General features: G+C 45.4%; 2 protein-coding genes across 8 annotated transcripts in view; one reads left to right on the top strand and one right to left on the bottom strand.

Moving 5' to 3' along the window:
* ARHGAP26 (Rho GTPase activating protein 26) overlaps nucleotides 1-22,925 on the bottom strand; it is a 663,940-nt gene that overhangs the window by 543,092 nt on the left and 97,923 nt on the right. The gene's annotated exons all lie outside the window — the stretch shown is intronic.
* Nucleotides 1-22,925, top strand: part of FGF1 (fibroblast growth factor 1) — a 112,046-nt gene that overhangs the window by 1,712 nt on the left and 87,409 nt on the right. For 3 of the 4 annotated variants that reach the window (XM_065918819.1, XM_065918821.1, XM_065918820.1), the window contains exon 2: nucleotides 8,439-8,682. The gene's annotated coding sequence lies outside the window, so the exon portion shown is untranslated. The remainder of the gene's footprint in view (nucleotides 1-8,438; nucleotides 8,683-22,925) is intronic. The other variant, XR_010660914.1, reaches the window with a different exon arrangement.

Below are 22,925 nucleotides of genomic sequence, written 5' to 3'. Positions count from 1 at the left end.
AAACACCTCCAACATAGCCCCTCCTCTTTCCTCCCTCTTAAGAGTTCACAAAAACATATAAGTGACAGAAAGTCTCATAGAAAGGATAATTAGTAGAACAGGTGACTAAAAGATCCTACGGTATACCATCCCTAGAAACTCCTGAGAGTGGGAAAGACATCAGAAGTCTTGTCTCTGGCTCAGTCCCCAGACCACCCACCATGCCCAGACCGACGGGAGCCTCAACCTGGCTGTGCTCACATGGGTCTCCCCTTCCCCCCACCTACCCTTGTCCACTTCTGCCTCCCTCTGCTCTGCTGACGGGAACTCATCTTGCCTTTCAAAGGCTGGCCTCTGCACTGCCTTCCCTCCGATACCTCGTCTGGCCCATCCAACCTTCTCTGCTCCTCTCCTCTCCTCTCTGAGCCAGGGCAGTGCTGACTCTCAGCATTCCGTCACTGTTTACTTGCTCTTTAAGAGCTGCATGTATCTTAGTTTCTCTCCCAACTTGAATTCTATATCCCTGGGGAAAATTAAGTTTCATCCCCAGCCCTACCTGCTGTGTCTAACACATATTAGGTGCTTCCAATTAGTAAAAATAAATAAAAACAGCCTCCCTAAATAGTTTGCAGGGGCTTCCCTGGTAGCTCAGTTGGTAAAGAATCCACCTGCAGAGTGGGAGACCTAGGTTCAATCCCTAGGATGGGAAGATCCCCTGGAGAAGAGAAAGGCTACCCACTCCAGTATTCTGGCCTGGAGAATTCCATGAACTGTATAGTCCGTTGGGTTGCAGAGTTGGACAAGACTGAGTGACTTTCACTTTGTCACTTTGCCACTAGATAGCTTAGAGAGGATGGCTATATTACTTGAGAGCCTTAATTCTTATTTTGCAAGTAATATAATAACTATGACAAACATTGACAGAGCTCTGAATATAGACTAAAGGCCCTATGGGCATCATCTCAGCAACTCCCCACAGTGACCCTGTGAAGTAAATACCACTACTATCCCAACATTTACCTTAGTCTCAGAGAACTTAGTCACTTGTCCTAGATCAGACAGCTAGTAAGTTGTGGCCTGGGAGTTAGAACCCAAGCAAACCTACCATCTTCTTTCCTATTAAACTCATCAATTCCCTGTTTATCAATAGCACTTTCTGCTGTCTGATTTTAAAGAGTGAAGGATATAGGCGATTGGCCAGAGACCATGAGGAAGCGCAAATATTTTAGCCTCTTCTCTTGCCACCTGGGCTCCCAGTGCCTCTACCGAGGGGAGGGGGTGCGGGGGTCTTTATTAGACTGTATCCAGGGGTGAGGGGTCATACCCCAACCCTAGAGCCAACAAGAAGGTCAAGTGTACAGGAATTTTACACAAGGAGGTACTTCTGGGACTCCACAGAAAGCAATGTGCTTTTTGATTAAATGAGGTCTCTGATTAGAGTGGTCTTTGGGAAAACATTAGCTGGAGGGTGGGCTTTAGAATTTGCTTGCTCACCAGGATGCCCATCACTGAGCATGGCCCTGACCTTTCTCCTGCCTTCTGAACAGGGTGACCAGGCCAGGGCCTCCTGCAGAGGGTGGTGGGAAGGATTTAGAATGCAACCAAATTCAGATCGCAGAGGAAACCCAAATCTCAAGTAAACAGTATTTTTTTTATACCATCTGTGCCTCTGCATTCACCCACTGGCCTCTTGGCTGAGGCCGTCACCTATGGTGCTGGGAGCCCCTGCCTGGCCTGAGGGTGTCTTGTTTCCCTGATGCACAGGAACCTACTCCTGTGGGATAGTATCTTCTCAAGAGCAAATCCTACTGGGTATATGTCATTAATCCTCACAGTATCCCTGAGAGGATCAGAGAGCTGGTTTTCTCACAAGTGAGGCTCAGTGAGATGAAGTCACATCCCCAATTACACAGAAGCAAGGAGGGCCCAAACTCATGGCAGAGAAGTTCTGAAGTCCTTAGGATACAAGCCTTCTTGCTTCCCCAAGTGATCATGATAGAACAAAACTAAAACCAAAAGAATTATGTAAGTTAAGTAAAATGTTTTGGGTAAATCTTTAAGAGAAAAACCATTGCTAGACTCAAGAGAAATAAAAACATATGTTCACATGAAAATCTGGACCCCACACATTCACAGCACCATTACTCATGATATCTAAACAGAGGAAACAAGCCAAATATCCTTTAATTGATGAACGAATAAAATGGGACATATCCATACACATGAAATACTCAGCAATAAAAAGGAAGGACATTCTGATAAATATGAATCAAGCTACAATAAGGATAAGCCTTGAAGACGTTATTCTTTTTAAGGAAAAGAAACCCATACTATATGATCCCATTTATATGAAACGGCCAGAACAGGAAAATCTATAGAGACAGAAAGTAGACTGGTGGTTGTGTAGGCCCAGCGGGAGGCGGGGAGGGGATGACGAATGACTGCTAATGGGTATGGGGTTTCTTTGGGGGATGACAAAAGTGTTCTAAATTAGACAGTGGAGATGGTTGCACCACTTTGGGAACATGCTAAAACCACTTAACTGCACACTTTAAATGGATGAACTGCATAATATGTGAATGATATCTCAATAAAATCTCTCTCAAAAAAAAAAAAAAAAAAAAACCCAAACCATGGCTAATGAAATAATCAACGAAGTGACAAAATGGCCTTGTTGAAGGACATAGTCTTACCCTGTCTGCTCTGATAAGCTTATGTCTCCTCCCACTGAGCTTGGCTATAGGTCCTCCAGACAATTCAAGTGGAAAAAATATATATGGAAAACATAGGATGCACAGACTTCTCCCCGGAATTTAGACTAGAAGGATCTTATTCTCCTCTTTCTTGTAAGGATCATTTTAAGTTTTATGGAATCAATCTAACTACTCTATTTTTGTTTCTGGGTTTCAAAATATGCTTCAAAAAGCATTCTCCAACCTAAGATGGAAAACCTTATTACTTACTGATTTCCTCTAATGCTTTTCTCTAATGTTGTCCTCTAAGGTTTGTCTGATTACATTTAATAAACTTTTATTCATCAGGAATTTAACAAATTGAGGATCCAGGTTGTCTTTGTTTTGCCAAGTACATAGCCAATGATTAGATAAGAAGTTTTTAAATTTTAGATTAAAACAGACTTGAGGCAACTTGTAACTTCCTGAAATTCAATATGAAAATGTGTGTGTGTGCATGTGTGTGGGTGTTGTATATATTCCAATGCACCAAGGCCTAAGTAAGCCAAGTCAACAGGATAGTTGTTAAACAAATACAGGGGAGGCCTGAGTACTTACCCACAGGGAAAGTACTCTTCACATGTCAAGCGAGAATCCCGCCACCTTTGGCTTTGAGGTGTTACTAAGGCAAAGAACGATGAATGCCTCTCACTGGTTCCCCTGGACCTGTAACACTTCAGGTTTCTAATCATCTGCTGACAAATGAATGGAGCTAATACATTATTTTAGCTGACAGAACTTGGAGCCTTCCTGTCACAGAGAATTGGAGGTTTATAGTCCAATAAATATAAATAAATGATAAACTGAAAATAAAACTGCCATTCCAAAGAAAGTAGAAGATTTTTCTGTGCAGACTTGTGTATTCATGTAATAAATGTATAAACAACACCCACCGTGTACCAGGCACTGTGCAGACTGGTGGTTCTCAAAGTCTGGCCCGTGGACCAGCAGCCTCAGAATCACCTGGAACTTGTTAGATATGCAAATTCCCAGGCCCACTCCAGACCTTCTGAATGAGAAATTCTGGAGTTGAGGTCCAGTTATCTGTGATTGTGATGCACATTCAAATGTGAGAACCCTTGGTCTAGGTACTGGAAATATAAGGGTGAAAAGACAAAATCCCTGGCTCTTCTCATGGACATTACATTTTAGTGTGTGTGTCAGGAGGACACACATATAAGTCAACAAATAACTGAACATGATAATTCTCAGATAGTAATAAGATCTATGAAGAAAAAGAAAGATCTATGAGAAGCTAATTTAGAACAGGTGGTCAGGGAGGAAGGTCTGAAGTAAGACCAGAATGATAAGGAAGAGCCAGCCATGTAAAGAATCAAGGGGCAGAAAAGAAATCCACACATTTCAGGTGGAGGGAACAGGAAGTGCAAAGGCCCTGAGGTAGGACCACACTTGGCTTGTATGAGGAGCGGGGAGGCTAGAGCACAGTGAGAAATGCATCAGGGATGGACCTGAAGACACAAACGACGACAGCAAGCTTAGCTTTTGTTGTGCCAGAGAAAAGCACTGGGCAGTTCTGTTCAAATAGAAACACAATTCCATTTACCTTTTAGCAGGATGCCTCTGGAATGAACTGTAGGGGGTCAGGGCAGAAGCAGGGAAGTCAACAAGGAGGTGCTGCAACAAGCCAGGCAAGGAATACTGGCGCCTGGATAGACCAGACCTATATGCAAAGATCTGGTATTAAGTGAAAAACAAAGAATGCAGGACACTCTGCCTAGTAAATTGCTTTTAAACAAACACATTTAGGTGTATAAAGACAATTTTGCCCCTCAAAGGATCCAGAAAAAAAGTGAATAGTGATTATTTGGGAAGAAGGGGGTTAGTGACAGTCATTTTGTTCCTCTCTGTATACTGTACATTTTTTATATATGCACAAAGCATTCCTTTTATTTAAAGATAAAATATTTTAAATAAAGTTGAAAAGCTGAGATCGAGGAAAACATTGACTAGGCAATGGATACCAGTATCAGAAAAAGAAAGCCTACTTCTCATGGGTGTGACTCTCTCCAAGCATCCTCTTCTGTAGTCGCTGAGAGTCAGGCTGACAAACTGGAACAAGTTCCTGCTCTTGGGTTACAGTGAGATTTGAGCAAGGCATCTTCTCACTTGAGAACCTCTGGACCCCGTTTCTGTCCTGTAGCTCTGGTTATGTTTGTGTCTGTTGGGTTTCCTTGGGCAACTAATACAATTTCCTGTGAATGTCTGCTGTGTTTCCCTGTGCCCTGTTTGTCAAATTGCTTCCCTCCGTCATCTTGGCAGCTGGTTCACCAGGAGGCCAGCGTGCCCTTCATTTAATTGCATGATTGAGCATAAACAGAAAGAAATACTTTGCTGGGGGGAGAGAGAGGCAGGCAGCATCTGATTTCTCCTGTCAGCTGATTAGGATTTGTTGAGTCCAAAGAAGGTCAAACGAGATTAGAAAGAAAATGTAGTGTCTGGTATGCATTTCATATAACTGCATTGTTTATGTAAACAGGATGAATGACGGGGAAACTTTAAAGCAAATATTGAATATCAGCCTCAAGACTCAAAGACAAGAAGCCAGGGCTCATGTGTTATGCTGGGAGAGAAAGAAAATTTATTTCCTGCAGACATTTGGAGTCCTGTTGAATCTATCATGCTCTGATTCCTCTTTCATGTTGGGGCAGTTAAAAAGTGATAGTTTTATGTCTGATTTTCAGAGGCACTGAACACAGAATAAGAAGAAATATATAGAAATGTCACATTTTACTTTTCCTGTCCTTCTAAAGCTCTTATAAGAGGTTTAGAACTACTTTCTGTAATAGCAACTGATGAAGTGCTTGGTAGTAAGTCAGTCTCTCAGGTCGGGGAAGGAAAAATCTCACCTCCAGCACCAGCCACAACATTGTAGACATGGCTGACTCTGGCCAAGGCCATAGCTCTGTGGATAAACCTACCAGACTTCTACTAGGACTTTTGTTGGTCCTCCAAATCTGTCATTTTCTTCTTTTCTCAGACCTACTCTCTGTAGTGCTAGTAAGTGCACATATGAAGTTTTAATTACTTCACAACCTTAAATGGTTTTAATGGCTTTGAAAGTGATCTAAGAGCTTTGAAGGAAGCTATGGTTTCTGTTACATACTCTCTATAGGATCTAGTGGCTTGTGAATGCTTAACAAGAGGCTTTGACAGCTATTATTTCCATGAGCTCAGAGCTAGGAGGCTATTCTGAGGCCAGACTTTTAAACTAGGAAACCTCCCATCCTTTACCATGCTAAATAACAGAAGGGCCAGGAAGCATTAACATTTCATATCTCATGATTCCAAGCATCTGAATATATACTATTTAAAAGATAAATCTAGGTTTGGTATATATACACAATGGAATACTATGAAGCCAAAAAAAAGAATGAAATAATGCCGTTTGCAGCAACATGGATGGAACTAGAAATTATCATTCTAAGTAGAATAAATCAGAATGAGAAAGACAAATACCATATACCACTTATATGTGGAATCTAAAATTTGGTACAAATGAGTGCTCGCTTCGGCAACACATATACTAAAATATGGTACAAATGAACCTGTCTATGAAACAGAAACAGACTCACAGACATAAAGAACAGGTTTGTGGTTGTTATGGGGAAGGGGAGGTGGAAGAGGAATGGAGTGGGAGGTTGGAGTTGTAGCAGCTACAAACTATTATATATAGATAGAATGGATAAACAACAAGTCCTGTTGTATGGTACAGGTAACTATATTCAATATCCTATGATAAACCATAATGAAAGGAATATGAAAAAGAATATATATATATGTGTGTATATATATGTATATTAAACTGAATCCCTTTGCTCTACAGCAGAAATTAACACAATATTATAAATAAACTATATTTTAATACATTTTTAAAAAAGATAAATCTACATACTTGACATGGAAATTGAAACAAATATGGAACTTGAGAGATGTTAAATTAAAACATTAAAAACTCAGTATTGAGAAGAATTATGTTAAGTACTTTAAGGAACTGAGAAATCATGATTTCCCAGTATTTGGACAGGAGCACTGCCAAACAACACCTGTTAGTAGTAAATTAATTGGTTTATATCAGTAGCTAGGGATTGCATTTGCCTATATTTGCCTAGAAGCTGTGTGGTTTTTTGGTTTTTTCTCCTTAATAGCATTTGACGACTAGATGTAATGAAGAAACAACACTAAAATAATGACTTACACTTGCGTTACTGGTGTTCGAGGTGTTGTCACACACGTGGGCACATTTGAATGTCACCATAATCACAGTAGCTTGCAGGGAAGACTTAGGGTGCTCCCTAGCCTTACCACCTATCATTCCATGTGGCTAAAAACAGCTCACATGCACCCTGGAAGCAGTAAAGCAATTCTCCAATATTAAGAAGATGACTATCTAAAATATCTTCATCTATGATCTGGAAGGTCCTTTGGAATCGTGCAGATGCTTAAGAAGATTACTATTTTTGTAAAAGCAAATTTTAAATTTTGTCAAAAGGACCTCTGACAGTTCATTGAGGTCCCTGTTAATAAAGTTTAGAAAAATCAATTATTCCTGTACCTCTCAAGTCCCTTTTAGCAGAGCTGTGCTTCAACCATAATCAGAGTTATGTTTGTCTGTGCTTCTAATTCTTTGTCACAGGAGGTGAGCTTTTCCGAGCTCCTTCCTTCAGAGGCACATGAAGTCTCCCTGGCTGCTCCCTGATGACTTTAGAGAACAGTTTTCCATCTCCACCTTCCCAGAGGAGGGAGAAACCAGCAAATTATTTCTAGTTCCAACAGGTCAACCTGTACCTCCTATCTGAATCACCAGGTGGGCAGGCTTGTATGCGTGTGCGCACATACACACACTCTCTCAGTGACACCTCCCAGGCTCAAATGCCTGCATCAGGAACAGGACTCTTTGTCAGTTACAGGAAACTATTAATCATGCTTCCATTTGGTCTCTTCAGAGATACCTCCTGATCCATAGCCTTTCAGTCCAGGTTCATTCCTCATGTTGTAGCCAAAAGTCATTTGTACAAGCAGCTTTCCCTCTTCCTTACCCCATCCTGGCCAGGGGCATAAAGATGATGCCCGTGGCCACTGAAGAAACCCCACCTGATGATTTGCTTAGTTCAGCAGGGACAGGTTTGACCACTGGTGAGAAAGGGCAGAAATATTCTCTCTGAAGCCCCTCTCCAGCTCTAAACTGCATGGCCATTGCCTCGAGTGGCTTTGTAAAACAGGAACAGACAGACAGACAGACAGACAGGCAGACATCTACACCCTGTGCAGAGATGCCAGAAGTCAGAACAGAAAAGGATTCCTTTTCATCCAGCAGTCTTCTGATTGCAGAGGAGTGTCTCTGAGCCATGACCTGCTTTTTCCCTGCCAACTGAGGCCTCAAAATAAACAGGAATCTGCTCAGACGGGCTAGTAGTCCATTCAGTGCAGCCATTTGCCCCAAGACAAACCACGTTAAAATAACACCCAGAAGAGCTGCCGCCGCTGTCTGCTGTCTCTGCCTCCCTTCGCCGCTGGCCACGAGCTCTGTGTCCCTGGGCCTGCTGTTGGCTGCCCAAGGCTAGGGGTACTCCGTGTGCATCCCTGTGGGCAGGGTCAGTGCAGGCAGCTGTCTAAAGGCAGGTCCCCTCTGCCGATCAAAACGGGGCTGGAGAGAGACCTACAGGCTGCACGCTCACCCCCCTGCCTGCCTCCCCGCTTCCCACACAGCCCTGCAGGACTGGGAGCCGGCTCTGGAGTACGGTGTTTGGAGGCGGACCAGCAACCTGATGTACATGCCACGGCCCGTCCCCTCTCCCCACACAGAGCCGCAGTCCCCGGGAGGTGCAGAGAGCCAGCTTGGGGCTGCTGGAGAAGCAGTCACAGCGCAGTGACAGTGACAACGCAGGGCGGATGAGACTGAGAGGATCCCCTTTCACTTCGACTGGAGAGGAAAAGCCTGCAAGCTGTTCAGGTAGGAATCAGGGTTTCTACTCTTGGGAGCAGAGAGCAGGTTATACATCCAGTGCTGAGGTAGAGAGAGAGAGAGAGAGAGTGTGTGTGTCTGTGTGTCCGAGTGTGTGTGTGTGTGTGTCGGAGTGCAAGTATAAGGCTTCTTGGGGAAAAAAAGGCTGGCTAACATCACAGACATGTAAAAAAATAGCACCTGGAGTGCAGAGCCTGTGAGAATAATCATGCAGCATGCTTCCTCCTGTATCTTCATCCCCCACTGCCGGCCATGAGGACCGGAGGGGACAGAAGGCTCTCATTCACTAAAACCTTTGTGGTTTGGCAGGATTCTGTGGCCCTACTGAGCATGGCTAGCATTATTTTGCTTGTCATACTCATACTTAAGTGATTAAGTAGCCTGGAAATTCAGCCGTCTTAGAAACCCTGTCTACTGGGTGGGCACCTTAGATTTAGTCAACATTCTGATATGTTATGCTGAAATATGCAATTATCTGAGTATGCTTGAGAGGCTGGGATTCCAATGGCCCCGCTGGTCACCTGGATTACATCCTACCATCCTTATAATCTTCTCTGAAAATCACACTGTCATCTCAGTGCCCCTCCAGATAGGCACCGGCAGAGAGGGAACGGGAATGGCTAGCCACTGGGTACATTCTCTGGCACTGATGCTATCCACGCCCACGTCACTGTTACATGCTGAAAGTATGCAAGGCTTCTAGATAGAAAATTTGAAAAATCCAGACCTAAAAAAATCAAGGACACATTTTTCAAGAGGGCACACACCTATCTCACCTATCAGGTACAACAGCTCACTCTGTACTCTCTCCAGTTGTTTAAATCCACCCCCACCTTCCTGCTGTGGTGACTAGTACTCTCCCTTTCATTTGCTCTAGGGACACAATTGTTCATGATTTAGCTCCACGAACACCAGTGGGCGGACACAAGCATCCGGGTTCTGACTGAGGGTGACCCAGCCCAGCGGTGGCAAACGGTTAGAGAGAAATCAGCTAGGCTAAGTGGTGTCTAGCAAAGAAGCTGTCTGGGTGAATGAATGTGGATTTTGGTGGAGACTGTGATTCACAGTCACAAACTTCCTTTGTTTTCTTTGTGTTGGTCATTGAGGGCTCTCAAGGAAATTCCCCTTTTGAGATCATGTATCTGAAGGCAAATTTGCCAGATCTGCTGCTAAGGGCAATGGGTAGACTCCGGGAAACTGTTTTCTATTGATGCTGCCTTTTTAGCACAAAGAACAGGACTTGCAAATGTAGTATTATATCAAAAGCAAAGTTAACACACAAAAAATTAAGGGAGAAGACATAGTTACTTATAAACTTCCTCCCAGACCTGGTGTGCACATATGCATATATGACTTGCCAGCTTCCAAAAAGGATTCAAGGAGGAAGTATCCTGTTAAGTGGCTTGATTTCACAGGCAGGGAGCACAAACTCTGATGATGATATTTCCATGGTAACAGTGGACAGACACCTATATGCTCCATCTACACCCAGAGAAGGGATATCTGATGCCAGGACAGAGATGTGGTTGCTCACTCTGCTGATGTGCAATCTGTGGATCCTGAATAAAGGGTTAAGGATCGTGGAGCTGCCAGCCTCACTATGCCAGCTTCCAGCAGTCAGGGACCATGCAGAGGGGAAGGCACACCCCTTCCACATCATCAAATAGGCACTGCTTGGCTAATGAAATACTCCCTGATTTAAGCTACTGGAAAAATAATCTGCAGTCATTTGGGCTACAGACATACCCTGTTTTAGGTAATTCTAACAACTATCCATGACATATAAAGTATAGGTCAATGACTATTTTTCCTTAAGAAAAGTATCACTCATCAAGTTCATCAAATACTATGGCAAGGTGTCCCATGGGACTGGATCCAGCCTATCCAACCATAGAGAAAGGTGGGGACTTAACTGGGTGGGCAGGTAAGAGTAAATGAACCTTGGCTGGCAGGATGTCCAACTCAGCTGGAAAGTAATGGAGTCTGAGGTACAGGAACAAGGACAAGCATCTGGCCTACAGCAGGAGAAGAGGGAAGGATGGGAGGGTAATTACCTTAATTCCTAAATGTTACCACTTAAGAGAGGCCAGCAGAACAGTGGTTAAGAACATAGACTCTACAGGTAGGAAGAAGCCAGGGTTCAAATTCGGTCTGACATTTACTAGTCCTGCGACCTTGTGCCTTAGTCTTCTCATCTATAAAATGGGGCAATAAAGTACTATCCTTATAATTGAAAGGCTCAAATGAGTAAATGCTCTTAGCTCAGTGGCTAGTTTATAGTGAGCAAAATTGAAGTATCTGTTGTTATTACTATATTGAAAGGTGAGTTCTGAAAAGGCTGCTCACAAGTCCATTTGTTCCAAGGTCCAAAGTGACACTCTTTGTGACCACCAGTGCCACCTTCTGGGCAACACGGAGATGCTTTTGCTTGGTGTGGTGTTTTACTTACACTTCCGAACTTTCAGAATAGAGGAGCTTCTGTGCTGGTGGCCAGCATTTCCTGAGCCTTTACATGAGCCAGGCACCATTCTCAACCCTGTTATGTAACCTCGCCAGATTCTGGTAACAACTCCGTGAAGTGGGGCTCTCATGGCTGCAGGAATTGAGCTTGGTGGGTTTGGTCATTTGCCTATGGTCACACAGTTAAAAAGCAGCAGAGCCGAACTTATACCTAGGTTGTGCTCCTAGCTGGTGTGTCATCTACATTTTGGGGGATCATTGGAGGTGTTCTGAGAGGCAGGTAGAATTTGGTGACAGATGGACTTCAGGAAAAGATGATTCTTGAAGGCCCTAGAAAGTAGGCCAGGAATTGGAAGCTCTGTCAAGAGATGGCAAGACCCTGGATTGGACTGGAGACAGAATCTCAGCCTTGAGGACATGACCTTTGCGATTGGGTGTTCAGGAACAAGACATGAACGCAGGCCCTGGGGGACTAGGTGGGCCACAGGCTTTCCTGCAAGAGGATGATACCAAGAAGAGAGAAAATGGTGCCTAACAACAGAGACAAGGACACAGAGAGGGTGCTGGGCCAGGGCTCTTGACAAACTTCCAACCTAAGGTCAGAGGTCATCTTGAGCTAAGCCTAAGGTCAAGACTAGGTGACTCCAGCCATGGAGAGAGGAAGAATAAGCAATAAAGAACTTAGCATCTGGGCACAGTGAAGTTTATAGTGATGCAAAAGGCTTGATTTGCTAATGTAATCTCTCTAAACTGAATGTTTAAAACATGACACAGATTTGTTTTATGCACAGTTGCTCAAGTCTACCTCTCTAACTTCACCTAATGCTGGCGATGGGAAGGTATGCCTATCTTGTACCAGAGCTGTGTAGATGTGGGGATTACTGATGGACAAGACTCACCCTTGCTGCTCCAGAACCCGTAGTCTGGCCCAGGCATTTTCAAACTTTAATATGCATAAGAATCACATGGGAGCTTGTTTAAAACACCAGATTCATAGAGAACAGATTTTTGGTTGCTAAAGGGAAGCTGAGAGCCCAAGAATTGATGCCTTTTGAACAGGGGTGTTGGAGAAGACTCTTGAGAGTTCCTTGGACTGCAAGGAGATCCAACCAGTCCATCCTAAAGGAAATTAGTCCTGAATATTCATTGGAAGGACTAATGTTGAAGCTGAAACTCCAATACTTTGGCCACCTGATGCAAAGAGCTGACTCACTGGAAAAGACCCTGATGCTGGGAAAGACTGAAGGCAGGAGGAGAAGGGGATGGCAGAGGATGAGATGGTTGGATGGCATCACTGACTCGATGGGCATGAGTTTGAGTAAACTCTGGGAGGTGGTGGACAGGGAGGCCTGGTGTGCTGCAGTCCATGGGGTCGCAAAGAGTCAGACACAACTGAGCAACTGAACTGAAAGGGAAGCGGGAGGAGGAATGGAATGTGAGTTTGGGATTAGCGAATGCCAACAATTATATATAGAATGGATAAACAACAAGGTCCTACTATATATATATATATAACAGGGAACTATATATATATTATATATATATTATATATAACAGGGAACTATATATATTATATATACTATATATTATATATATAAATATATAGAATGGATGAACAAGGTCCTACTATATATATATATATATATATATATACACACACATATATATATAACAGGGAACTATATTCAATGCCCTGTGATAAGCCATAATGGAAGAGAATATTTTTAAAATGTATATACATATATAACTGAATCACTCTGCTGTACAGAAGAAATTAACACATGATAAATTAACTATATTTGAAAAAATAAGTTAACTATTAATAAAAAAAAAAAAAAACCTGTTGGAGTTCTCTGGTGGGGCAGCAGATAAGAATTTGCCTGCCAACACAGGAAACATGAGTTCGATCCCTGCCCCAGGAAGATCCCACAGGCTGTGGAGCAGCTAAGCCCGTGGACCACAACTACTGAGTCTGTGCACCGCAACTACTGAAGCTCATGCACCTAGAGCCTGTGATCGCAACAAGAGAAGACACCTCAGTGAGAAGCCTGTGCACCACAAGGAAGAGTAGCCCTCACTCCCGGAAACTAGAGAAAGCCCACGCAAAGCAACAAAGACCCAGAGCAGCCAAAAATCAACTTTAAAATGTTAAAACATCAGGTTCCTGGGAACTACCCACACAAGTACTAACGTAGCTGGGTTCACAAGGAGCCCAGGACTCTGCATTTCCTGGGTAGGGCCCAGCTGGTTCTGATGACTTCGGTCGACAGGTTACAGCTGAAGAAGCCCAGGGCTCACCGTTGCTCTGGTTCCGTCTTCATTGCTTTTAATGAGAACAGAGTCGTGTGACCTGAATCAGTGGCGATTAGCCTCTTTTTTGACTTGGCCTTCTTCCTGAACCACCATTGTACTTAGGCTAAACCTACACTGTGGGAACAACAGTAACAGCCCACCTACTGCTACTAAGTTATCAGGTGCTGGGCACAGTGCTAAGCCCTTCACAACCATCCCATAAGTTAGGTACTATTATCATCACATTTCACAAGTGAGGGGAAAGACCTCACTGCTGGTATGTGGCAGATCTCGGATAGGAACCCAGGCCCCACAGATCTCCATAGCATAGCCATGGAGCCCCTCACAAATGTGTGAGGGTAGTTTTAGCTATTTGTCAGTTCAACCCTCTTTTTTCACCCTTCAGTGTCTTTCTCCTCTTCATATTCCTATCTTGTCCTCCCCCATCCCGAGACTCCCACATAATTTCTTCAGAAGATGATGTATCCTTGTTGTTCCCTATTTTTATCTCATTCAATAAGCCAAAAAGGGTGGGGACAATGGGTAGTTGGAAGGTAGTAGTTATGGGCTGAACTGTGTCCCCCCAGACATTCGTAGGTGGAAGTCCTAACCCCCAGTATTTCAGTATGTGACCTTATTTGGAGACAGTGTCTTGACAGAGGTCATCAAGTTTAAATGAGGTCATTAGGGTGGATTCTAATCCAGTATGACTGGTCTCCTTTTAAAATGGGGAAATTAAGCCACAGAGACACACACAGAGGGAAAAGGATATGACAAAACACAGGGAGAAGATAACCCTCTACATGTCAAGAAGAAAGGCCTGGACCACATCCTTTCCTCACAGCGCTCAGGAGAAACCAACCCTGCAAATACCTTGAATTTGGACTTCTGGCATTCAGAACTGTGAGACAAGAAATTTCTGTGTTTAAACCACCCACCCAGTCTCTGTAACAGTCTTGTTACAGCAGCCTTAGAAAATGATCACAGTAGCAATCAGATCTCCTCTCGAGGCCCTGGGTCTGGGGTGATCTAGTTGACCAATACACCCTGCCAAGTTGTGGGAACTATTTCTTTAACTCTGAGTGCTTTTCTGTTGACTTAAATAGTGTTCTGGGGAGCCACAGGTAAGCCCGAGGCCAAGGAAGGAAGAAGGAATGGATAGAAAGGATGGAGAGGAAGAAGGGAAGGAAAAGCAAAGGAAAAAAAAGACAGGAGGACACAGAGAGAGGAGAGGGTGCAGACTAGGACAGGCAGCCTGGAGTCCACTCCTGAGCAGTCCAGGTCAGGAGGTTCACTCGTGGGGCCCTCCTGTGTGCCAGGAGTAGGCCACAGAGCCTGGGACCAACAGTTCCTACCTGCATGAAAGCAAGAGGCTAGGTGGGGCCATCGACATCCACCCTGCATGAATTCTTGTGAGTGTTCCCCCTGAAAGCATAGGGCAGCATGCTGGACCAAGTCAGGGTGTCTGGAAAAGCTTCAGTGACAAGGTGACGCTTGGGATAAGATCTGGAGGATGGGCAGGGGTCTGATGCGTAAGGGCTGAATGTTTCAGGTGGAGAGAATGTTACCAAAAATGCAAGTCCATGTGCCCGAACTACAGTGAGGCCAAACAATACCAAAACGTCAGTTTGGAACAGAGAAAGATTTATTGCAAGGCCATGCAAGGATATGAGTAACTCATGCTTTAAAAACCCCAAATTCCCCAAAAGCTTTCAGCAAAGCCATTTTCTAGGAAAGGTGAAGGAGGGTCATGGTTAGCTGTTGCAAATTTCTTGGTGTCAGATCCTCTGTTCTGGAGGTCAGGTCATTGTCAGGTAACCATGTTCCTGTAAATCTCTTAACAAATAAATATTATTCTCTGTTCTGACAAGGGCCAGGTCCCAACTTTCCTCTTCCTCCTCCTCCAAGGTCCAGATATTGGCTAAAAGGAGGCAGAACTGAGTTGCAGCTCCCTCAGGGCCAGGTGCCCAGACCTTGTCCAGCCATCATCACTGCGGAAGCCTGGTGCACAGGACCCAGCGACCCTCAGGCTCCTCAGGCCGCCCAAACCGAGGGGGTGGGAGGTGGCGGCAAGGGCGAACCCACAGACTGTCCCATGGAGACCGCCATAGCCATTCCTTAACCAGAGGTGGGGGTAGAGGAGAGGTTCACGGTTGGCTGCCTCACAGCCAATGGGCGGCCCTGGTGAGGACACAACTATTCCCCGAGACCCCAACTCATCTGCTGGACCAAGGCTGGGTGAGCCGAAGGGCCTCAGGGAGGAGGCCGAGATCCTCTTCTTACCTCACTCTACACCTGACGACAACCACTCCACCAACCGCTGAATTGCTTCACTAACGGCCGCTCAACGACAGTTGACGGCTTGTGGGCGGGGCCCACTGGCACCAACCAATGACTGAACAGGACTACTAAGGGTTGCTTGTTGCCAGTTGGTTGATTGGGGGAAGGGCCCACTGCCCCGCCAACCAATGGCTGGGCAAGACCAATGGGCCATGGTAACCCTTGCCTGGTAACAGGGTGCAGGGTAATAGCACAGAGGGTTGGCTGTGTGCTAAGGGCTGCACTCAGTCCTCGCTCTATTACAGGCGGAGCATGAGGGAAGATCACATGGTGTGAGAAGTGTGGCTTCACCAAGGAGGGGAGGGGAGGCTGTGTGGCTAGAAGGCAGGGAAGAAGAGGCACAGACGGAGGCTGAACCATGGTGGCCATGTTGAGGATTTAGGTCCTTTGCTGAGAGCCACAGAAAGTCAGAGAAGGAGGCAATCCTCTGCAGGGTAAACTCTGATTTCAACAAAGGGCAGAGAAGTTGATGGCGTGATTTAACAGTGGGTCAGCCCCAAAGGAAGACAGCAGGCTTCCTGAGCTCATAAACTTAGTGTTGGGTACATCGCCATTAGGGAATAAAGTTCCAGACCCTTCCCCAATAGTGTTCTAGCCATGGTCCCCTCAACAGCATGTTTTAGGTGTTCATCATGGCCTCACTGTTTCATTGTTTGTTTGCTAAGTTCTGTCTGACTCTCTTTGACCCTATGGACTGCAGCACGGCAGGTTTCTCTGTCCTTCACTATCTCCCTGAGTTTATTCAAATTCTTGTCCGTTGAGTCGGTGATGCTATCTAACCATCTTATGCTCTGCTGCCCCCTTCTCCTCTTGCCCTCAATCTTTCCCAGCATCAGGGTCTTTTCCAATGAGTCGGCTGTTCGCATCAAGTGGCCAAAGTGTTGGAGCTTCAGCATCAGTCCTTAAAATGAATAATCAGGGTTGATTTCCTTTAGCATTGACTAGTTTGATCTCCTTGCAGTCCAAGGAACTCTCAGGAGTCTTCTCCAGCACCACAATTCAAGAGCATCAATTCTTCGGCACTCAGCATCCTTTATGGTTCAACTCTCACATCTGTACATGACTACTGGAAAAACTTTAGCTTTGACTATATGGACTCTGTCAACAAAGTAATGTCTCTGCTTTTTAATGTGCTGTCTAGGTTTGTCATAACTTTCCTTTCAAGGAGCAAGAATCTTTTAATTTCATGGCTGCAGCCACCATCCACAGTGATCCTGGAGCTCAAGAAAATAAGCCTATCACTGCTTCCACTTTCCCCCCTTCTAACTGCCATAAAGTGATGGAACCAGATGCCATGATCTTAGATTTTTGAATGTTAAGGTTTAAGCCAGCTTTTTCACTCTCCTCTTTTATCCTCATCAAGAAGCTTTAGTTCCTCTTGGCTTTCTGACATTACAAGTGGTATCACCTGCATATTTTAGGTTGTTACATTTCTCCCAGCAATCTTGATTCCACCTTGTGATTCATGCAGCCCAGCATTTCACATGATGTACTCTGCACAGAAGTTAAATAAGCAGGGTAACAATATACAGCCTTGTCGTACTCCTTTTCCAATTTGGAACCAGTCTGTTGTTCCATGTCTGGTTCTAGCTGTTGCTTTTGCTTCTTGACTTGCATACAGGCTTCTCAGGAGACAGGTAAGGTAGTCTGGTATTCCCATCTCTTAAGAATTTTCCAGTTTGTTGTGATCCACATAGTCAAAGGCTTTAGCATAGTCAATGAAGCAGAAGTAGATGTTTTTCTGGAACTTCCTTGCTTTTTCCATGATTCAATGAATATTGGCAATTTGATCTCTGGTTCCTCTGCCTCTTCAAAATCCAGCCTGTACATCTGGAAGTTTTTGGTTCACATACCGCTAAAGCCTCGTTTGAAGGATTTTGAGCATAACATTACTAGCATGTAAATGAGCACAACTGTTCAGTAGTTTGAACATTCTTTGGCATTGCCCCTCTTTGGGATTGGAATGAATACTGACCTTTTTCAGTCCTGTGGCCACTGCTGAGTTTTGAAAATTTGCTGACATACTGAGTGCAGCATTTTAAAGTCTAAATAGGGATCATTGTCTCCCACTGATAAGGTTAATTCAAGACCTTGGGAGCCAGGCCAGGTTCAGACTGGAGTTGACCAGGCAGCCAAGCCTAATCTTCTTTGGCATCACTTAAAGGATACACAGAGGTCTCATGAATGTAACCTCTCCTTTGCCTGCTGAACATTTCTTGAAGCTACAGGAACAGGTCAGCAGTCAGCAGGCTCATTCAGCAGGGCTGTGGAGAATGGTCGAGATTCAAGTTGTGAAGGAGCAAGAAGTGGGGGCAAAGAAACCCAAGGCAGACCCTTTGTGGCAAAGGGTGTAAGTAGGCAGACACAGGTATGAAAATAGGCAGAGAATATAAAGGAGTACAAAGGACTTAAAACCAAAATGTGCCTTATTCAGGATTTCACATGAGAAGCAGAAAGATAGGTCTGTGGCAATGGGAATTCCAGTTTGGAGTTTGTAGCCCTCTCAAATGTCTTTCCTACCAGACACACACACACACCATTCCCATCATTCAGAAACTTCTCATCGATGCCAGCCACTGTTGACATAAACCATGAGTCCTGATGTCAAACTAAACGCCATGCCTTTGCCATGTGTCCTGACAGACACAAAAGAATTCCCTTCCTTTTCCTTCCAGCAGAGGAGATAGACTTCGCTTAGCAAGAATGAGTCCCTGGGGCAAGTGGAGTCCACTGTGGAGAAGAGAGGAGACTTTCAGGAAGGTGAGAGCAGCTAGGGGGCCTCGTGGGGACAAGATCCTCCCACTCCTCTCATATTCCCCACAAGCTGTAGCCCCACTGGCCTCTCTTCCATGCCTCAGTCATTCCATGCCCTTTCCTGCCTCTGGGACTTTGCAATTGCTGTTCCATCTGCCTGGAGTACCTTCCCTGCTGTTCTTTACATAGCAGACCTTGTTGTCCTTCAGGTCTCATCTCTCTGGTCAACTCCTTAAAGAGGCTTTCTCTGCTGTTACTCCCTATTCTATCTCTATTTCCTTCATGGCATTGACCCAGTCTGTATCATCTTGTCAATTTTTTTTTAATGTTTGCTTTCATCCATCCTCCCCACTAGAAGGTAAGCCTCAGGAGGGTAGGCCTTGTCTCTCTTTTTCTCTGCTGTATCCCCAGTGTCTAGAACAGAGTTGAGCCACATAGTAAGTTCTCAATAAATGAGCGACTGGTTCAATCTTGGGAGTGGAAAAGCCACAACCAAGGACAGCAGTGGGACCGCCCAGTCTCTGTCACTCCTCATAGCTCTAGAAAGGAGCACATTACATCTGAAAGCAGCGCTACCAAGTGTGCTTCGGGGCCTCAGACCCTGACTTGGGTGAGCAGGCCCCTCACAGCCCCCAGAACCCCATGCTCTGTGTCAGCTGCTCTGGCCTAGGGTGCATAATCTTGTCTCTTCAGAGAACTCACTTTGGAAGCCTGGAAAAATCCAGCCTGTTTGTGTTATTCATGCTCAGAGATGAATAACTCCTTTTGGCTGATGGGCATCAAAGGCAAACAAGTGATGTCAGGCACCTAGAAGAGTGACATTGATCCAGCACATTCCTGCCCTCGCACCCAGGGAGGAGTGGACAAAGCCACTCACCCCCACCTTGGCCACCAGGCCCACGGGGGCGGAAGCAGTGTCTGCACCGATTAATCAGTGAGCACAAAGCACAGCTTCAGTACCACCGGGGACACAAAGAGCCGTTCGAAAACCAGGCTGTGCTTGTTCTTCCTCAGAATCTATGTCAATATTTCGAAATGGCAATTGGAGGAAAGCTGGGAATGACCACTGCAGAGTCACTCCCTGGAGTCTACACGGCAAGCTGCAGTCCCGGGAGAGCATGTCCCTGATTCAGAGTTCAAGGCTGGCATGGCCCTGGCTCCTTTCTTTGTCTTCAGGGCTAAGGTGGTGTTTACGTTCAAGGAGCCAAATATTCTTCCTTAAGCCTCCATTGGTTTTTCTTGTTTGAAATGCTAATGGGGATGTTTCTGGGACAGAGATGCAGGTCAGCCTCAGGATGGTTTCCTCCCAAGGGTAAAATCCCCGCTTGGTTGGCCACACAGAATGAGCTGCCGTTTTCCAAGGCTGGTCCTGGGATGTCTCTGCCAAAGACTCGGGAGGCAGTGTCCTAAGTTCATTGGAAAGGGAGCTGAGGTGGTAGACCAAGAGTTCTCCTGATGCCTCCATTTCTGGGCCATCTCTCTCATCATCCTTTTCTTATTTCAGAGTGACAGTGTGCAGGGCATGAGGATAGGAGTATACCAGTTGGGGCAGGCAGGACTGCTTGGGTTTGGATTCTGGTTCTGATACACAAGATCTGCAAGGCCCTGATCCAATTCTGTAACCTTTCCACTTCTGAAATAGAGACATAACAGCACCCACACCTGAGGGTTGTTGATGGGACTCTGTGAATTTATACCGGTGAAGTCTGAGAAAGTGTGTTTTATTATCAGCATTAGCTGTTACTCCCTCACAGAGGTGATTTAAGATGTCAGTGAGACAAAAATGTTTCAGTACATAATGCAGAGCACACAGTGTTTGATCAATAAAATATTAATTATTATTGCTACCAACACTTTGCAGTCTGGCTAAGGTTTTCAGGAAACCTAAGAATGTAATTGAACTAAAAAAAAGATCTGGGAACATTAAGGTCATCTGCTGTTCCCCTGTCAGTCTTCTTTGTTCCAAGGGACAATTATCACCCTGTGCTCTTTCAGCCCTTAAAATTCACATGTCAGGAACCTAGAACTAGCCAAGAAAGCAATAGCCCCTTTAAAGAGTTCAAGCATGGAGCAGACAAGCCTCTCTGTTCAACAGTTTTAAGCTGTAGGAGTTTGCAACAAACAATTAAAGAAGCTTCAACTTTAGCAAGGCTCCTTTAGCACCATTCCCAAAACGCTGTGGGATCCCCACCCCTCCAGGGTACCTGCAGTTCCTTGGTGCTCAGGTGCTTTCAAACTTTTCCTCTATGTCCCCTGACCCTGGGCTTTGAGTTTAACACATTTGAAGACTAAACGCAGAGTGAACAGAATGGCCTGCTGCAGGCTGTGAACCACACAGTTCTCTTGCAGCTAGGCTACCCAGTGCTCCAATCTTGCCTCCTGAGTGACTGTGGGTGAGAACTGGTCCTCTCTGGGCCTTGGCTTCCTTCTTTACAAGAGTTCATCTCTAGAGGGCGGAGCAGAGGTTATGAGGGGACATTGAATGCTCCATCTGTCTCTCTCTATATTCGCTAATTTCCTTCATGGCCCTCCTGACCATCACAGAGCAGGGATTATGAAAACCCCCCTCGTGATCAATGCTGTAGAGGCCTGCAAACACTCCCTTGCACTAGGTGACCATGAGCACATCACTTGGCTTCTGGAGCAGCACAGAGAGATGGATTACGGGAAGGGGTCCAGGCCACAGTCTGGAGGAGGGGATGCTGGCAGACCCCACACTCAGCCCGGCCCATTCTTGCACCACAGAGACCAGGACTGGAGTATAGATTTTCAGCCCATGGCTCTCCTGGGTCGTCAGACCTCTCACTAAGACCCGAAGATCGATGGTCTCCCATCACAGAGGTGGACCCCTTCCTGACACACTCTGACCTTCCTCCACATGACTACCTCCCACTGCGGCCAGAGGATTTAATACACAGCTGGTTCAGGGTGGATCCAAACGCACACAGTGCAAGTGGGGGAAAAGGGTTTCCAAGGCAACGTCCGAGTTGTTTCTAGCGACCCATTGACCTGACCCTCCCTGCCTTGCACATCCCCAGAAGTGAGCCAAGACTGTGGAGGGTGGCTATACCTTGGGTTGTCTGGCCGGGGCCCGACTGTGGTGGGAGGTTCAGATCCCACGCTGGGAGGGGCCCTGGGGAAGGTCACGGGGAGAGTGAGCCAAAGCAGGCCTCATCACCTCCCTGTAACCTCCTGCTATTCCTTCTTCTGACAGCATGGCAGTCAGAAGTGGGGTGTGGAGGCCTCTGTTCTAGAAACTGTAAAGAGTAGCTCTTAAAAAAAAAAAAAGACTCTAAACACGTCTTGCTCTGGGATGGAAGCTCAGCCTGAAACAGTTAAAGTCTTTCATCCACTGTCGACTAAGAGGAAGACCTCTAGTACCTAATGCAGAGTCCTACCTTCATCAGACTCTTGCAGTATTTTCTTGGAGTCAGGGTCCCTTTCTCTTCCTGGCCAGTCCCACATCCTGCTGGGCCTGTGTTGGCCAGCTTCTGTTTCTCATTATCTTTCCCCCATCCTCTTTAAAGGTTTCTCACTCCACCCAGGGATTTTATTTTTAAACTTGCACAGTAATGCTAGGGCTGAGCAGCACACGCTGCCCACGTTCACGGGAAACTGGGCTGCCTGGAGAAGCATTCCACTTTTCAGAGACTCCCTCCCTCTCTCCCTTCCCTATATATTGGGTGCCTTCTCCATGAAGGGCCCTGCCTCAAGGATACGAGGAGGAGACAGACATGGTCCCTACCCTTGAGAAGCTTACATTCTAATGAGGCACAGGAATGGCAAACAGTATACACAGACACACACACCCCAAGTAAGTCAACAAAAAGAAATAAGTAAAAACCGTGTTAAGATCTAAAAATGGAACGAACAAGGTCCCGCAACAAGAGAAGCTGCTACAAATTAGGTAGATAGGGAAAGTCTCTCCAAGGTGACACAGAAGCAAAGACCAGAAGGATTAAGGGGCTCCAGGCATGCCAAGAGGAGGGATGAAGACTATTCTTCATGGAAGGAAGAACCTGAGATAAAGCCCCAAGGTGGACAAGAACTCATGTGTTCTAGACTCCAACAGAGGCCAAGATACCTCAAGAAGAACAAATAGTGGAGGAATGGATCAATATGAGGTTGAAGAGGTGTGCAAGAACCAGATCATGTACAACCTGGAGTCAAGCAAAGAGCTAGGGCTTTATTCTAAATGCTTTGAAAATAACTGGGGGATTAGCATTAGAGGTGACATGCAACAATGGACAATTTAAGACCCTCACTTGATCCTGAGTGGAGATTTGATTCTGAGATGGGTGGAGGGAAGGCAGGGGTCTGAGTTAAGAGGTCTGGGAGTCATGTAGAAAGGAGATGGGGGAGGCTGAAACAGGGCCACAACCAGA

This window comes from Muntiacus reevesi, chromosome 1 (genome assembly GCF_963930625.1).
Source record: "Muntiacus reevesi chromosome 1, mMunRee1.1, whole genome shotgun sequence".
In the NCBI taxonomy this organism is placed as follows: Eukaryota; Metazoa; Chordata; class Mammalia; order Artiodactyla; family Cervidae; genus Muntiacus; species Muntiacus reevesi.
Note: the sequence above shows the minus strand (reverse complement) of the source record. Positions and strands in the feature narration are given on the sequence as shown.